At 38.5% G+C, this 16,392-nt stretch overlaps 1 protein-coding gene across 3 annotated transcripts in view; it reads right to left on the bottom strand.

Annotated features, from left to right (window-relative positions):
* The window catches only part of NPAS3 (neuronal PAS domain protein 3), an 866,013-nt gene that overhangs the window by 125,184 nt on the left and 724,437 nt on the right, over positions 1-16,392 (bottom strand). The window lies entirely within an intron of this gene.

The raw sequence follows: 16,392 nt of genomic DNA on the forward strand, positions 1-16,392 counted from the left end.
GGCTTTTCGTTTTTTCAAATTTGGCCTTGCTGTGATTCAGCTTCTGAGCAGAAAAAGAAATCTAGGAAGCCCCCAGGAACAATCCTAGTTCAAAGTCTTTATCCTCAAATTCTTAAGGATGCTTGTGATTGAAAGACTTTTTTTTTTTCACATGTGTTTATCTAGCAATTGTTTAGCCCAGTTTTGTCAAACACTGTTGTTTGCATAAAGTCAAAACATTCTATGAAATGCGGATGAGTCTGCCTGAGTTCAGCTGTTTTAGCCATACATCATTAGAGACTTGCACGTTTGGTGTCAACCAGATGATTGACTGAATTCTACAGTTTTCTTACTGAGAAACTTGAGCTTTGTAGAGCTAAATAGCCAGAGATAGCAAATGAGAATTCTCCTTAAAATACACAGCTTTCCAGGGTGTGTATTTATACACATCAGCTTATTTCTATGTAAATTTAAATGGAAGAAGTGCTGCTTACAAATATATGCAAAGGCATAATGTTTTCATTAAATATTACTCATTAGCTCTGTAATCATATGGAGAATTTTCCATGCCAAAGAGGTCAGCTGGGGTCTGAAGCAGCCATTTTTTTTTCTGCTGCTATCAGCTTGTTTTGCCATCAATCTAATAAACTACATGGTACAAATCTCCTTGAGGGCTTTTTAGAAATGTTTTATTTTGTATACTCTGAAGGTAGTGAATGAATATCAAATATCAGAAGAGGGCCAGCCCAAAAGGTTATCACTGCCTTTCTCAGTGCTGTCAGACATGGGCCCCGTCTAGGGCTTGTGCTTTCTGAGCGGGCAGAAATCACGGGTAAGGACTGGCCTTCCCTCTGTACTCTTCTGCTGCTGTAACTCTTACCTTCTTCCAAGAACAGCAATAACGGTCCTAAAATAATGTTGGGTTATAGGTACTACGACAGGGAGAGAGATGCAACAGAACAAGAAAAAGCTCTTTCCCAGGTCACTAATGGGTTTCCCATTCCTCTGGAGTTTAATGGTCTCAGGCCAGCTATGATGTGCCACCGAAGTTGCCAGAAGTTCAAACTCTCACAAGTTTCCTGGTAGATTTTTACCTTGAACCCTTCCTACCTCCTCTGCCTTTCCTGTGTAATTGGCAGCATCCCTCCAAATTCTGTCCGAGTACCTGCTCTCTTTTTCCTGCCAAGAAGGAAGGCTGGAGGTGGGCGCACTGTCACAGCAAGAGGAATACTCAGAGCAATGATTAGCCCCAGAACTCCAAGGCCCGGGAAAATGAGCACGTCGACTCCCAGACACAATTTGATTAGAGTCTTACCAGTCTACACATCTTCAGCATCTATCAATTAACAGAGATAGAGCCAGAACAACACGAGGCTAAATTCAGTTTGGTTAATAGCTCTTCCTGAAAAAGGCGTTTGTAACTTTTACCCAAAATGAGATACTTTCTCTGTGCTATTAAATTACACTCTCCTGTACCAACTCTATCATTTTACACTATTTCCTCCATTTGCGATTGTTACAGAGTGTAAATCAGGATTCATAAGCGATCAGTTCCTACCCTCTGGGAGGGAGGGATTACATGGAAATAATCCCTTTAATGTGCGCCTTGCCTCTAAGCATTTCACACAGCAATAAATGGGTAAACTGACTTTGAGCAATTAAGAAATTAAATGAAACTAATAAAATGTGTGTTTTAATATTTCTTGATGGTTATTTTGTTTGGGGATTAGTGAGCATGAGGAAGTCACTCTCATTTTGCATGGAGTCCAACTGCAGCACTTTAATAAATATTTCTGTCAATTTTCTCAAACTCTGAGTCTTTCTTTAATACTGCAATGTGCCTTTTGGCACAGGCCACAGATTGTGATAAGATGACAACACAGGTGGGAGATATAATAGATTTTTAAGGGTGCTGGTTCTTGAATATTCATGTAAGCCAGTCATATGGCGAGGAGGAACAGGCCGCTATCTTCACAGCCTGATTTACTTAGACAAGCACTTCCTTTCCACAAAATAATGTCCTGAGTATAGCGCATCTATAGCAAGATTGAGTCACAATGGGCCGCATCACATTATGACACAGGAAGGACTTGCTCCTTCAGTCACAAGTCCAGTGACAGGGTCAAATTCTCACTGCCAACTTCTACATCCTATATTTGACTCTGGGGTATATTGGTGGAAAAATTTGACCCTGTCGCAGTCTTTATATATGTACTGTGGTCAAGGGCACAGGGTAGGGGAACATACAAAATAGTTGGAGTGATAATTGGAGTTGGAGATCAGCATCTTCTCCTCCTCTGCTGTGCTGCTGTGACCTTGGACTATTGATTTAACCTCTCTGAGTTTCGGGTTCCTATTCTGAAAGTGGCTTTACTGCTGCTCTGTGGGATGCTATGGGAGTGCCACTCACATCATACTCTACATGGATGGCATCCTCTGGAGTGCCACACTTTAGGATGGTGCAAGGAAGTGGCCTGAGAACTGGGATGGAAACAAGACTTGCTTTATGTGACTCATAACCTAATTTTGAAAATCCAGTGAAATCATGCAGAGCAAATCACCTTGTGAGAAATAAGCACTACAAAATGCCTGCTATTGTCACCACTGTTTGGTGGATAAGAATGGATGTAGGCATGTATATTACCGTGTAACTTTGGTGGAAAATCTTTAGGGTTTGGTGGTCACTTTGGAATATCTCTTTAATCATCAGGGGATGCATGCTCTGAGCCTCTGCTACAGCAATAACAATAATGGAAGCTATCTACCACTGTGTACAAGTACTTATCATAGTTTTCTTTGATTAGTCCTCATAACAATATATTGAACTGGTAGGATGATGCCCACTTTACAGAAGAAGAACCTGAATATAGAAGAGGCCAATATTTGGTTAAAGTCTGCTGGGCTCAACCTACCACTTCTCTGGTGACATCTTTGCAGTCAGACAGGCTTAGCAGGGATGTCCAAGCTCCTCTGTCATGTAGCTTCACTTTTTTTTTTTAGGAGAGAACACTGAGCACCATGTAAGGAGGAGGCTGAGAGCTGGCAGCCTGGCAATCTCCTGGGCTAAGTATGCTTTGCCATTGGACTCTTGGGCCAAAAGAAAGCACGAAAGCAAGTGTACGAAACAGACACAGATATGGGGGTAGACAGAAGTCTATGTACATATATGCCTTAGTCATCATCGTCATATTTATCTATCACTTTCAACATTTCTCATAGTGTTTTAACTTCACTTAGCGAGATTTTAGAGCTGGAAGAGACCTAAAAATCATCTATTAATACCCCCTTATTTAATAGGTGAAAACTTTATGGTTCCGAGAAGTTAAAATGTTTGTTCAAGTTTACCTGGGTGTTTGGTGGTAAAGCAGGGCTATAAGCCCACTGGCTTACTCTCTTCTCACGAACCCCTTGTGTGATTTCTTTTTCTCTCTTGTGAAGACTGACTAGGTAAGCAGACTTGGAACTCACCTGGCACTAAATTCTGTGCCTCAAAATAGACTGCAGAATTTCAGAGTAAGGAATTTTTACTTGATGAGCAAACATTACTTCATGTTAGCTCATGAAGTAGAAAGAAAATAAATAGAGCTTCAATCCAATATTGCTATAGTTAGATACCCTCCTCCAACATTTTTGCCCACTGAGAAGTAGGATTAGTAGGTCCATCACAAACATTTGCTGAATGAATAACAGATAGCAATTTAGGCCTAAAGAATCTGCTTTATCTATGCTTGATTTAGATGAGTTTAGATTGGCTGCTTTTATTTCTGGTATTATTATTATAACTTTATTTACTATTCTAAAATGAGTTAAAATATAGCAGCATAATATATTCATTCCCTATAAGTATTTGCCATGTGCCTTGAGACCTATACCTTCAACAGAAGCCAACTGAGTTTACCTGAGGATAGGGTTTTATGGATTCTGGGAAAGAGCAAGTTTTAGGAACAGCCATCTTTTATAACTGCTCCCCCTCCCCCCAATTTATGACAGAACTGTGGTTAGCTGATTAGTTCATTTGTTCATTATCTCAATTTTCATGTAGTTTCATAAAAAACTATTCATTCTTTAACTATACCTTCATATCACCAAGAGTAGGAATTTAGAGAAATTTCATTTTACATTGATTATTGGTCCTATATCTTTTTGGTATTTTTCCTTTATTTCCTTATTGGTCCTATCTTTGCTCTATGATTATGATCTACATGATGGAGAGCTATAGCATTCCCCCCCCCCCGACCCCCAATAGTGTGTTCTTCTAGTTAGTGTAAGTTACATGATAAGGCAAATGTGAGAATCTCTTCATTTTATAATAAACTCAATCATTTTATATGGTAATTAAAAAAATGAACAAACCGTGCTATTTATAAAACTTAAGAAACAGACTCATGGGAATCTGCATTGTTTCCCTAGCACAAGACGGAAAAGTAAGCACAACTATTTCCAGCCTTGCTCACTTGGTCCACCTCCAGTTGAGTGACTCTAAAAGAATAATTTCTCTCTCACACTGCATTAGGAAACAGCTGAGAATGTATAAGGGGCCAGAGAGAGGCAGTGAGTAATAAGCAGTCATATCCAGAAACATCATTTTGTTTCACCTCCTTTCTTCCTCACCTCTGCCCATGCAAAGTTCCTAAGATTTCTCTAGGATAAGCCATAGCCACTAGTTCCATCCCACACAGTCGAGCTAAACCACCTGGCCTTCCTCAAATTTATTTCATACTCTGTTAGCTTGCATGCAATTTGCACACTAGACACAGTTGATTTGGTAACTCTGAAGTTTCCTAGGAAAAAAATGTAAATATATTATCCAGTGGTTTGAGTTGACTTTTTCATGTTGGGTCATTGTACCCTGCTGGTAGATAGGATGGGGGATTAATTTGTCTTTTCATACATCAAGCAAGCATGTCAGTAGCCTTTGCTCGGCCCCCTGCGGTAACCAAATACTTTTTAACTACAGTGATGTACCCACAGAGCAAATCATTGAATTCAGTACTCCTTTGATTGAAAGGGTTTGCTGCAAATGAGGAACAAGGAGCAAGATGGTTAGTTGTCTCCATATTGGAATAACTGAAGAGGATACATACTTTGATAAAGCAAGATGATAAAACCTCTTTCTTTCTCTCTATATAATTCAGTCTTAGGAATTATACCAAGTTCTTTTTTAGCACATAAGAAAGGTCATTCAAACCTGCCATTTAAGGTGGAATTTCTTAAACCTTTTAGAAGATGCTTTTTTTTTTTTTTTCCCCAAAATGTCTGAAACATCTTGAAGGCATTGAGATTACTGAGGGGACAGGAGGTATTACTGGATAAGCCCTTTTGCAGGAGTCCTTTTGCAGCCAGGTCCCATTCCCACAGGAAGGCCTGCAGTATTTGACAGAAGGTCCTGTCTGAGAGAAGACTATGTTAGTGGCTAGTGGTTTGAAAATCTAACTCCCAGGTAAGGCTTTCAGATCTATGGGGAGACTCTAATACCCTGGTTAGAAAATCCTGACCTGGGACAAGATGGGAATTCTATTTTACTGTGGCAGATTAGGATTTGTAGGTTTTTCTTTTTTTTGGGGGGGGTTACATTTATATTTTTGAGGGATAGTAAAGTGATAAAAGAATAAAACATAATAAGATGTGATAGCTTGATTAGCATAGGTTTTCTTAGGATTTACTAGTATCTTAATGCCATCTTCATAACTTCCTACGTATTGCAGAACTCTACTGAATATTTATGAACTGTTTTGACAGAAACTTGATGTTCTTTACTGCTCTGTCTCATTCTATGTATTTGCTGACTTATCTGAAGAAAAACATAAAAGCATTGGGTCTGTTACAGAAATACATGTATAAATTAGTAGAACAAGAAGAAAGAAAGGTTCTATAGCAGAACAATGAGGCAGAATGAAAAATCCTTCCAAAGTCATCTAATAAGAAATGAAGCCACTCTCTTCTTGCAGATATGTTAACAGAGCCTTCCTTAGAAGAATCTGAGCTAAAAGATACCATACCATGTGTTTATTTTATCTTCAGAAATAAACATTTCAACTCCTCTGGGAATCAGTGAGGCCAAGTACTTTTTTTGTTTCTCCTGTACTTTTCTATAACCCTTGGAGTGCCTGACTCAAGAATCTGCAACCATGGTATCCAGAGAATACTGCCTAAGTAGTTCTGAAATTTGATTCAGAAGATAATTCCAGGGGCATTCTTTTCTTTTCGTTTTTTTCTTTTCTTTCTTTCTGGATGACACCAGTGGCATACAGAGATTCCTGGGCTAGGGGTTGAATCAGAGCTACAGCTACCAGCCTACACCACAGCCAGAGCAATGCCAGATCCTTAACCCCTGAGCAAGGCCAGGGATCCAACCTGTGTCCTCTTGGATGCTAGTCAGAATTGCTTCCGCTGAATCATGATGGGAGCTCCATCCAGTGGATTTCTTAGTTTTCAGAGAGAAAAAGGGAAAATGCAGGCTGGTGGAGAAATGGAACAAGAGAGGAAATAAAGAACAAGTTGTAGATACTGATTAATATGTAGGGGTAGTTACTTGGAACAGGTCTGCCTCTCAGATGATCATGACCAATAGTTAAACTGATCAAACAATAGTTAACACTGATCGCCATGTTTTCAAAAGTGTTGGATAGGTCATTACAGAAACTCAGACTCCAGCATATTTAAGTACTTCTAGAAATATTCTTTGTATAAAACAGATCCAGACTTTGGATCTCCCCCACTACGTTTTTTTTCTGCTTAAGAAATAAATTATTTTCTGAATTTCATTTTTTCTTATAATCATGGTTCAGGTATTCCTCCATCACCCCCATATTATGGAAACAATGGTTTTAGCATAGTTTTAATGTGTCAATTTCCTCTTCCTTTCATTAAGAGATACCAGTTAAAAGAATAACCTAGAGAATGCCACAATACTGACGGGATGTTAGTTACATCACAGGAATGAGCCCCGGGATTTGTGAAAGTGACTAAATCAAGAAATTTTAAAACCCTGCTTTACAAGGTGCCTTTAGTTTTGAACTTTTAAAGTATAGGGCAGGAAAGGCCAACTTTTTAGTATTTATCACAGTGCTGGGAAGGAAAAAAGGATGCAATTGGAAGTTACATCATAGTAAAAAGTGAAATGATGCCAAGAAAGAAGCATTGACAATCTTAAAAATAACCAAAGTCATAATGTCCCTTCTCTGAAGATCAAACAAATAGTAAGATGTCACTTTCAAAGCTTCTTTATTATCTTGGTGGTAAGGAGACCAATCAACATAAGATACTTGATATTGGCATAGTTAATCCATTATCCTCAAATTTTACGTGGTTCAGTGTTTGCCATTTAAATCCAGATACACAATGAGATGCATGTTACGCATAGCTGGACTTCAGTATCAATATATCTCAATTTTTGTTTAATTGTTCTCATGAATTGTATCCTCCTTTTTAGGGGGGGGGGCAGAGTGTCACAGGAACAAGAAAAAGTAGCAAATGCTTGTAAGTTAAGATTGAAACTTAACTTCAATTTTGAATCTTCAGTTTGAAACTTCAGATGGAATCTTCCCTGATCTGAATAGCCCTTTTATTTTCAAGAAAGATGAATGGATAAGGAAAACAATAATAATTATAGTGTGGACTTTTCCATTTTTTTGAAAGTTACAAAGGTTAACTTTTTTCTAGTCACATGAAAACAATATGGTTTATATGACTAAAACTTTTTTAATGAACACAATAATAACTAATAAAACCCACACAAATAATATAATGAATTACCCCTGATGTTTTTAAAGGGGCTATTCTATGCTGGAAGATTAACACCATCGACTCTCACCAGGAGCTAAGTCACAAGGTTTAAGTGGTGCCTTGAGAGAAAAATAAAAACTAACAAAACAAATGTTTAACAAAGATAATGTGGTTATACACCTCAAGAGAAATTTTTATTTAAAAGCAAGCAAAATAAAAGAAGGATTTTGGAGTTCCTGCTGTGGCGCAGTGGATTAAGTGCCCAACTGCAGCGGCTCAGGTTGCTATGGAGGTGTAGGTTCCATCCCGGCCAGGATCCTGGGTTACCCCAGCTTCAGTGTAGGTTTCAGCTGCTCGATTTAAATCTGTGGCTGGGGAACTTCCATATGCCATGGGCGTGACCATAGGAAAAAAAAAAAAGAGAGAGAGAGAGAGAGAGAGAGAAAGATCTTGTTCATCTTGTTCATCTGACATCCTGTTTCTTAGACTGAAGCCTTACGTTAATACCATAGCCACTATATTTGAAAAAAATGGCTCTCCTCTTCCACATCCCCATGAAGGGTCTTGAAAAAACCCATCCAAGAAAATTACAAGCTGCACAAAAATATTTTAGCACTGTAGGAATTGAGTGGTTAGTATATATGTCAAAGAATTAATTTTGGAGTTTATAACCCAATGAAGAGAAAAGAAAGGAATAAAATTCTCTGTGCTGTGATTACTGACCCTTCCAGCACGTTTCCTATGATATATTTCAGCACATTTTGGGGACTTCCTGAATGCCATGTGGGCACTGAGGGTCTAGTGTATCATTTACTCCTAGTAAATTACTGTAAGAAAAAGGCCGAATACACTTCTATTTTATTTTGGCTACTGTAACTACCAGCTGTGGTAGTGTTTGAGGCTCTTTTTCTATGAAGTAAGTCAATACCCTGAGCACTCTCTAGGTGCTATTTTAAAGGAATAAGTTAAATTCACAAGTGTTTAATAACAGACTGAGAGTTAGTCTTGTTAGAATAGAGAGTGTAAATAGAAGTGGCAGTTAGAGAAAATGAGTCAAAAGACATGAGTTGTTCTAGAGGCTAAAAGCAGCACTGTGTTTCTTAATATATAAATTGGGGGAGGAAGCCTGGTGGGAAGAGCAAACCCTTTTGCAAATCCAATAAACTCCACATTCTGTCTCGCCAGAAAATGCTCTGACAACACACATATGATTCGGCATTTTATGTCAGGGCTTTCAGACACCCTGGCACTTGAACCATAAATATTCTCAGGGGCTGTGCTGTCCAATGTGCTGGCCACAGGTGGCTACTGAGCAGCTGGAAAGGGGCTCATCTGAATTAGAAGATGTTGTCAGTATAAAAATCATACCAGATTTCAGATTTAGTAGAGGTAAAAGAAGGCAAAATCTTCTATTTTATATTAATTACATATTAAAATAATATTTGGGCATGTCAGAATAAACTGTATCATCCTATTATTAAAATTCATTATTTGTTTGTGTTTATTTTTTAAAATGTGGCTACTAGAAAATTTAAAATCACGCACACAATTTACAGCAGATCTCTACTGGACAGTGCTGCTCTAGAACCAGAGCCTCCCTGAGTAGCAGAACATGAAGGAGGAGAATACCAGGAAGATGATGTTGAAAGGGGGGGAGAGACATAAGAAAAAAAAAATGGAGATGGAAGAATGGCTTTATTGCAGAAGATCTGGATTTTTAGATTTAATCTATAATTTGATTAGAAGACCTTAGTCCATCAAATATGTATCAGTCACTTGCTCTCTCCACATTTTGGGAGTGGTGTGAATGAGTCCAGAGGGGGTTGTGAACCAAAAGTATCTGGGACAGCAAGTCCCATGCTGGTTCCACTCAGAAGGGAGAATGAGAAGGGACAAGTGGCTTTGCTTAAAAGATGGTGGCCACGATAGGATGTTAACACATTGGAGTTTATAGGGCCAGGGGTGTTGTGCTACAGTGCTTTGGGGTTAAACATAGGACATTGGGAAGGCATTAGGTAGAGGATCAGTAAAAACTAGGTGATTGATTTTAGCCCTGAGATGGATCTACACTAGTATCCTTTACCTTTTTCTTTTCTCTTTTAAAATACTGAAGAACAGCCTCAATAAATAGCTAAGAAATCAATCAGAAAATTCATATCTTGTTTTTCTTCTCAGTCTGTGTTTCAAAGACTATTTTTACCCCATTGTTATGGACTGAAATAATTGCCTCACTTTGAATTAACTTCTTGCCCCACATATTAAAGCTCTGGATTTGAGATTCTCATCTTGTTTGAATGGTTTTTTGTTTCTCAAGGGGTGAGCATAAAACCCATGGTGCATGCTGCCATTTTTAATCTGGCTCCTTCCTTCTTCATAGAGACTTTGGTAGGTTTGTTGTCTTTTTACCTGACCTCGTGTCTAGCAACAGAGGTGTTATCCAACTCCTTTTCCTAGGATGTGCTGAAAGATCAAGTTGAGGAGCAGCTAGTTAATACTGGGCAACCACAAAACCTCAATACCAAATACTTGACTTTCTGCACATTTCCATGTCATCTAGAGATGGTGGTATGGCTCAGTAACTGAAAGACTCTTTCAAAGTTTTGCTCTGGGTTATGAACCAACAGCCAGTTATAATAAATGTGACTTTCAGAAAATAGACACTGGTACTTTGGAAATTAGCCACACAAATTACTTGTGTGGTGCTTTTCTGATTTTAACTCAATTTACTAATCTATTGACAAGGTTTCCATATAGTCGTCACAACCTTCACATTTTATCATACACTATCAATTTTGCTTTCAAAACCAACAGAAGAACAAAAAATATCTTGGTTGAGAAAGGTTGGGGTGGGTGGGAAGAGAGAGGTGAAAACTTATCAAAAGTAAAATTGGATTAAGAGTCAATCAAAATCCAACTGTGAATTTATCATTTCAATGAATTTCAATGAATGGTTTAAAATCTGTTTGAAATCTATTTGAAAATGAATATGTAATAATATAGACATATCTCTTTTTCAAAGCCAGTATTGTCAGATGTATTCTGAGCATTATAATTCATGAACAGAGTAGATGACTATTTGAAAAGTATTAAAATGAGCTGACTTTTCAATACAAGTGTCTTCACAATAAGTTTTTCTATGCTGGGCAATTCAGAAATGTAGACAATTGTGCTAGAAAAATAATATGTATTGTAATATTCATTGTACAGTAGTAGTGTAGTAAGTGGCAATTCTGGACATTACAAGAGACACAAGGATTATTTTCTGTGATTGCACAGAGAATACTTGGATTTCTTGTGAAGCTTTTGCATTGGAAATGAGATTCATCAGTCTGAACAGGGCAGGGTTAGAGCCCTTAGCAACATGCTTATTTTGTAGAAGGTCACTCAATAATAACTTCCTCTGCCCTCCAAGCTTATTAAGACTGACTGGCATATATTAATGAAAACACCTGATTCTCCAACCATAAAACCCAGACAAAGACTTTATTTTAATATTAAGGAAGGAACCCTTAATTAGCAGGGTTTCAAAAATGTCAGCTTCTTCTATTAGCTGTTCTGGTCCATCAAAGCCATAATCCCTACTGTCAAATTTCATCACATGATAGACAGTTTGCCGGCTGTCTCTCTCTCTCTCTTTTTTTTTTTTTTAATTTTACTGATCACACTGACTGAAGCTTTAAAAAAAATTTTTATTTTACCATCACATTTAACAACTCATTGTGCATTTGCCTGTTACACTCTTGATTTTACCACTTTCAAAGAGTCTCAGCACATGTCAACCCAGAAGGGTTGGTGGGGGGAGATACGGCAGAAACACAAGTATTACATGTCAATACATATGCATTCTTAGCCATATAATTAAGGATTGTTGGAAGACTTGGGTTTGCTTATATTGATTGCCTTCGTGAGTATGTAAATGTGCTGTCCTGAAAACACAGACAAATAAAACCGTTTTATAGATGATTTCCCATTTTTGATGTGTCAAGGAGAACAGGGCACATTCTGAGGAAGAATCCAGGATTTTTAGGATAAACACACATCATTCTTAACCCTTAACATGCCTGTCTATTGCAAAGAATTCATTAGAGCATCTTTGGCTTTGCATTGCCCTTCAGAAGCAAGATAAAATGCACCCAGCAGGACAGAATAAATACATAACTCTTAAAGTATTTGTGTTTTAATCTGATTCAAAACATTTACTGTTGATTAAATCCTTCTGCAAATTGAAATTTTCATGCTATGCATACCAAGAGGAATACAAACACACACAAAAACCAAAACAAGGATGATTCAAGGATTTCCTGGGCAACTTTTGTGAGGACTCAACTGCAGCTCTTTCTTTACCCATAAAGAACATGAATGCCTTAAGGGTAATAGTTTTAGTGTTTAGGAGTGAGTTATGGCAAGTAAGTGTTGGAGAATGAAGTGATGGAGATGGCTTGGACCTGGCAGGCTTAAGGACTAGAGACTGGTGAGCTCTGAACCATTCTTTTTATTAAAAATCAGTGATTTTGTCAGAAAAGGTAGAGTGTTTTTTTAGCTCACCCTTTTGGGAAAGTCAAGGACAAACTGCATCCCTTTTTCTTAGCACCCAGGTATTTATTTCTCCCCTATTTTACTTTAAGATTTTTTTTTCCTCTTAGACTCCAGGCTGGAAAGGCTATCCCTCTTGTTTTGCATTTCCTTTATTTATCCATTTCTTCCATGAGGAACAACTCAGCTCCTTTCTGAGCCCCAGGTGAGCAGCCCTGGGAGGAGCTCAGCTGATCTCAAGTCCCCATACAAGATGCTCAGGTGGCCTCATTTAGTGACCATCACGCCTTTATACTGGGGGAGCAAGTATTTTTGTTTCTAGCACTAACAATCCCTTTGATTTTCTCAGCGTCTATTGTACTGTCTCAGCAACCCTACATAACCATGGACACACAACAAAGCCAGATAATCACAATTACAAGTCACTAATGAGCCCTTATTACTCTCCAGTGGTGATGTTTCCTTAGATGACACAGAGATTGTTTAAAGTGTGTTTTCTGGTTGGATTTACAGGAAGCCCTTGCATACTTTCTAATGGTGCTGTGGGGGACTGTCTACAATTACTCTTAAATCTCTTGTTTTAATTTTTTTTTTGGGGTCTTTTGTTGTTGTTGTTGCTATTTCTTGGGCCGCTCCCGTGGCATATGGAGGTTCCCAGGCTAGGGGTTGAATCGGAGCTGTAGCCACCGGCCTACGCCAGAGCCACAGCAACGCGGGATCCGAGCCGCGTCTGCAACCTACACCACAGCTCACGGCAACGCCGGATCGTTAACCCACTGAGCAAGGGCAGGGACCGAACCCGCAACCTCATGGTTCCTAGTCGGATTCATAAACCACTGCGCCACGATGGGAACTCCAAATCTCTTGTTTTAATTTTAATCACACCATTTAGAAATGAAGTCTTATATTTGAGACTGATGAGTATCTGCCATTTCTGCTGAACATTTAAAAAAGGCACCTCCCAGGACAGCCTGACAAAGAAGGAATATTTCTTGGACTAGAAACATTTAGTTAGGTATTTGGGATAGGCAGGTCCAGTTTTATGGCTCAGGGTACAGGCAAAATGCGTTATATTTCAGAAGGTTCTCTAATATTTACTTTCATGTGCTTCTAATAGAGAGTATTGGTTATAAATACAGAGCCTAGAGGCAGATTACTTAGGATCTAAACCATCACCACTTCAGCATGTACTCTACTGTTTCTTTAACTATAAAAGATAGTGATGGTTACCTACAATACTGTTGTGAAATGAGATAATGCATGTGATGTGCCAGATGAAACACATGGGATATATTGCGTGATCACTGAATGTAATTATAATATATGCATTCACTGGACTGTAAGCTTCTTGAGGACAGAAGCTGTATCTGTCTAATTCACTGCTATAATCCATGACACAGAGTAGGCATTCTGTATTTACTAATCAAATGGATGAATAATGAGCAGGTGAATACATGACTATGATAATATCTTTATTAAGAAATGAGCTGATTCAGAAGGGTTTGGTAGGTTTTTAAGGTCCTAGAGTAAAACGGTAGCTTGTTGACTCTACTTATCTTTTCACTCATTATATTAACAGAAGCCCATGCTTGGGCTATAAAATCTGATCTTCTGGAACTTAACAATCAAAAGTGGAGTCATTATGACCTCAACAAAACCACTGGGGTTTGAGTCAGGAGCAGATTCCTAAACTGCAGCAAGTTCGGAGGATCATGAGTCTCATGTTGAACACAGAGGTAGCTGCTCTAGATCTTTCTGGGATCATGGATCCTTTGAGACTGATGGAAAGTATGGTTTCCTTCTCTAGCTTCTCCCTGACATTGCTGATAACTCAAAGGAATTCACAGATTCTCAGGTGAAGGTGTCCCCAGGGTTCCTCTGAGGCACCACACTATTATTTTCCAGTTAGAGCAGCCCATTGTGTGTTTTCATTGCTTTTTGGTCTTCCAAAAAGGGTTAGCTTGAAAAACAACTTTTTAATGTTAAAATGTTGTGTGAAAACTACAGGCCTAGACTTATTGCCATATGATAGTATGGAACATATGGAATCAGTTTTCAGAATAGAAGAAAAGGACAGAACAAAAGGTGATACTATTAATGTAAAAAGGCATAGTATTACATATAGAATGGCTAAGCAATCAGGTCCTACTGTATAGCACAGGAAAATATGGAACTATATGCAATTTCTTGGTATAGACCATGATGGAAGATAATAGAAGAAAAGGAATGCATATATATGTATGACTAGGTCACTTTGCTGTACAGCAGAAACTGGCACAACATTATAAATCAACTATACTTTAATAAAAAATTAAAAAAAATTAAAAGGCATAATAAGAACAACTGGTTTAAGGCATTAGCCTGTGAAACAAGTCTGTTTTTCTTATCCCCTCCCTTGTCATCACTGGTTCTTGGAATGAGAGCAGACAAGTCATGCCACCTTTGTCGTCTCTCCATTTTTAACTTGGCTTGAAGAGACAATCTCTGCTTCTTATGATGATAATGCAGAATGCATTAGAAAATGCCCACAAAATAGTGTGAGAACATAAAAAATTCCCCTCAATGTATCCAGTGTCTGCTTACATAAAAGTGGAAGCCTCAAGGTGAAAGAAAAGGTGACAAGTGGGCTTATGCAAGGCTTGCTGCCTTTTCAGGCTGAGAAGTAGGAAGGTAGTGCAGTTGGCATCCCAGAAAATCAATACCTAAGATTTTTAGGAGCTCTGAAGATTGTGTGCTTGGAGTAAGGTAATATTTGGTTGGAAAAGTCATCATTTTTTTCATCTCCTGCTGTCAATTTGACATCCCTGGTTTGGAAAGGGATGTTATCCACCGAAATGCATGTTCCCCCACCCCAGCTGTAAAATTAATGCTATTATCTTTTTAAATAATGTGCATAATTAGTGCTTGTATATTTGGACAATTCTACATGGAAAAATAGATCTGTGGGGACTATTATTGCCATTAGCAGCTAGATTAGTGTTGAGTCACCAAGAACTGAATCCAGGGAAGTATTAATGTGGAGACAGATGAAATATGTACTGACTCCCTCATTTTTACCCCTTTTCCTTAAAACAATTTAATGTTTGCTGTAGAAAAAATGTCTCTAGCTATTTTTCATCTCCAGTCTTAGAAATGTCATTCTTGTAGAAGAAACGGAAATTGTTGTTGTTGTTCCAGGAACTGAAGGAATCTAACACCCTTCTACATGGTTATTTGTAGACTTGTATTAAACCCTTTTCTAGAATGCAACCTTTTTCTAGAATGCAGGTTTCTTCTGGTTCTTCTTTTCCTTTTTTGGCCACCTGGCCACATACAGAGTTCCTAGGCCAGGGGATCAGATCCAAGCTGCAGTTGTGACCTACGTTGCAGCTGTAGCAATGCCAGATTCTTTAACTCACTGTGCCAGGCTGGGGATTGAACCTGTGTACCAGTGCTCCAGTGATGCCACCAATCCCATTGCACCACTGCAGGATCTCTTAGAATGCAGGCTTCTTGATATTGGGATGATAGCTTATTCATCTTTCTAGGTGTTCCCAAGACACACAGCATTGTGTTCAATCAATATTTGTTGATTTGATTAAGTGGATGATCTCAAAATGCTTCCTCTTCTGGTGCCTCCCTTCTCCTGGGTAGTGATGAGTAGCTCAGCCTGCACCCTCCAGAGCCACCACAGTCTCACAGCCACAGCTGTTGCACCATCGTGGGGAGAAGTCACTTCTGCCTCACATGTCAGTGCTCTGCTTTTTTTGACATTGCTTTCTTAGGAGGCAGGGTTGCATTCTGACTTTGGAAAGGTCAAGGTTTGACTCTCAGTTGTGCCAATTTCTGTGTGACCCTGAAGCAGTTTATTGAACCTTTTCTAGCCTCTATTTTCTCACCTGTAAAATGGAGATTTTACTATTTATTCTTCTTGTTGCTAAGATGAGTCATATCCTTAGCATATAATAAGTAGTCAAAAAATGGTAGCTATAATACTAACAACAATTATTCTTATCCACATGTACTCTTTTGTCCAGAATCAGAATTGATCAGAGGAATCAATACATGCCACATGGTTAGAAAAAGACTTTATCAGTTATTTACAAATTCCCTAGTCCCCTTCAAGTACAGCCAGTTATGAGGACAGTCTGATTAAACAGTGGGGATTTGATACCA

The sequence above is a fragment of the Phacochoerus africanus genome, chromosome 9 (genome assembly GCF_016906955.1).
Source record: "Phacochoerus africanus isolate WHEZ1 chromosome 9, ROS_Pafr_v1, whole genome shotgun sequence".
In the NCBI taxonomy this organism is placed as follows: domain Eukaryota; kingdom Metazoa; phylum Chordata; class Mammalia; order Artiodactyla; family Suidae; genus Phacochoerus; species Phacochoerus africanus.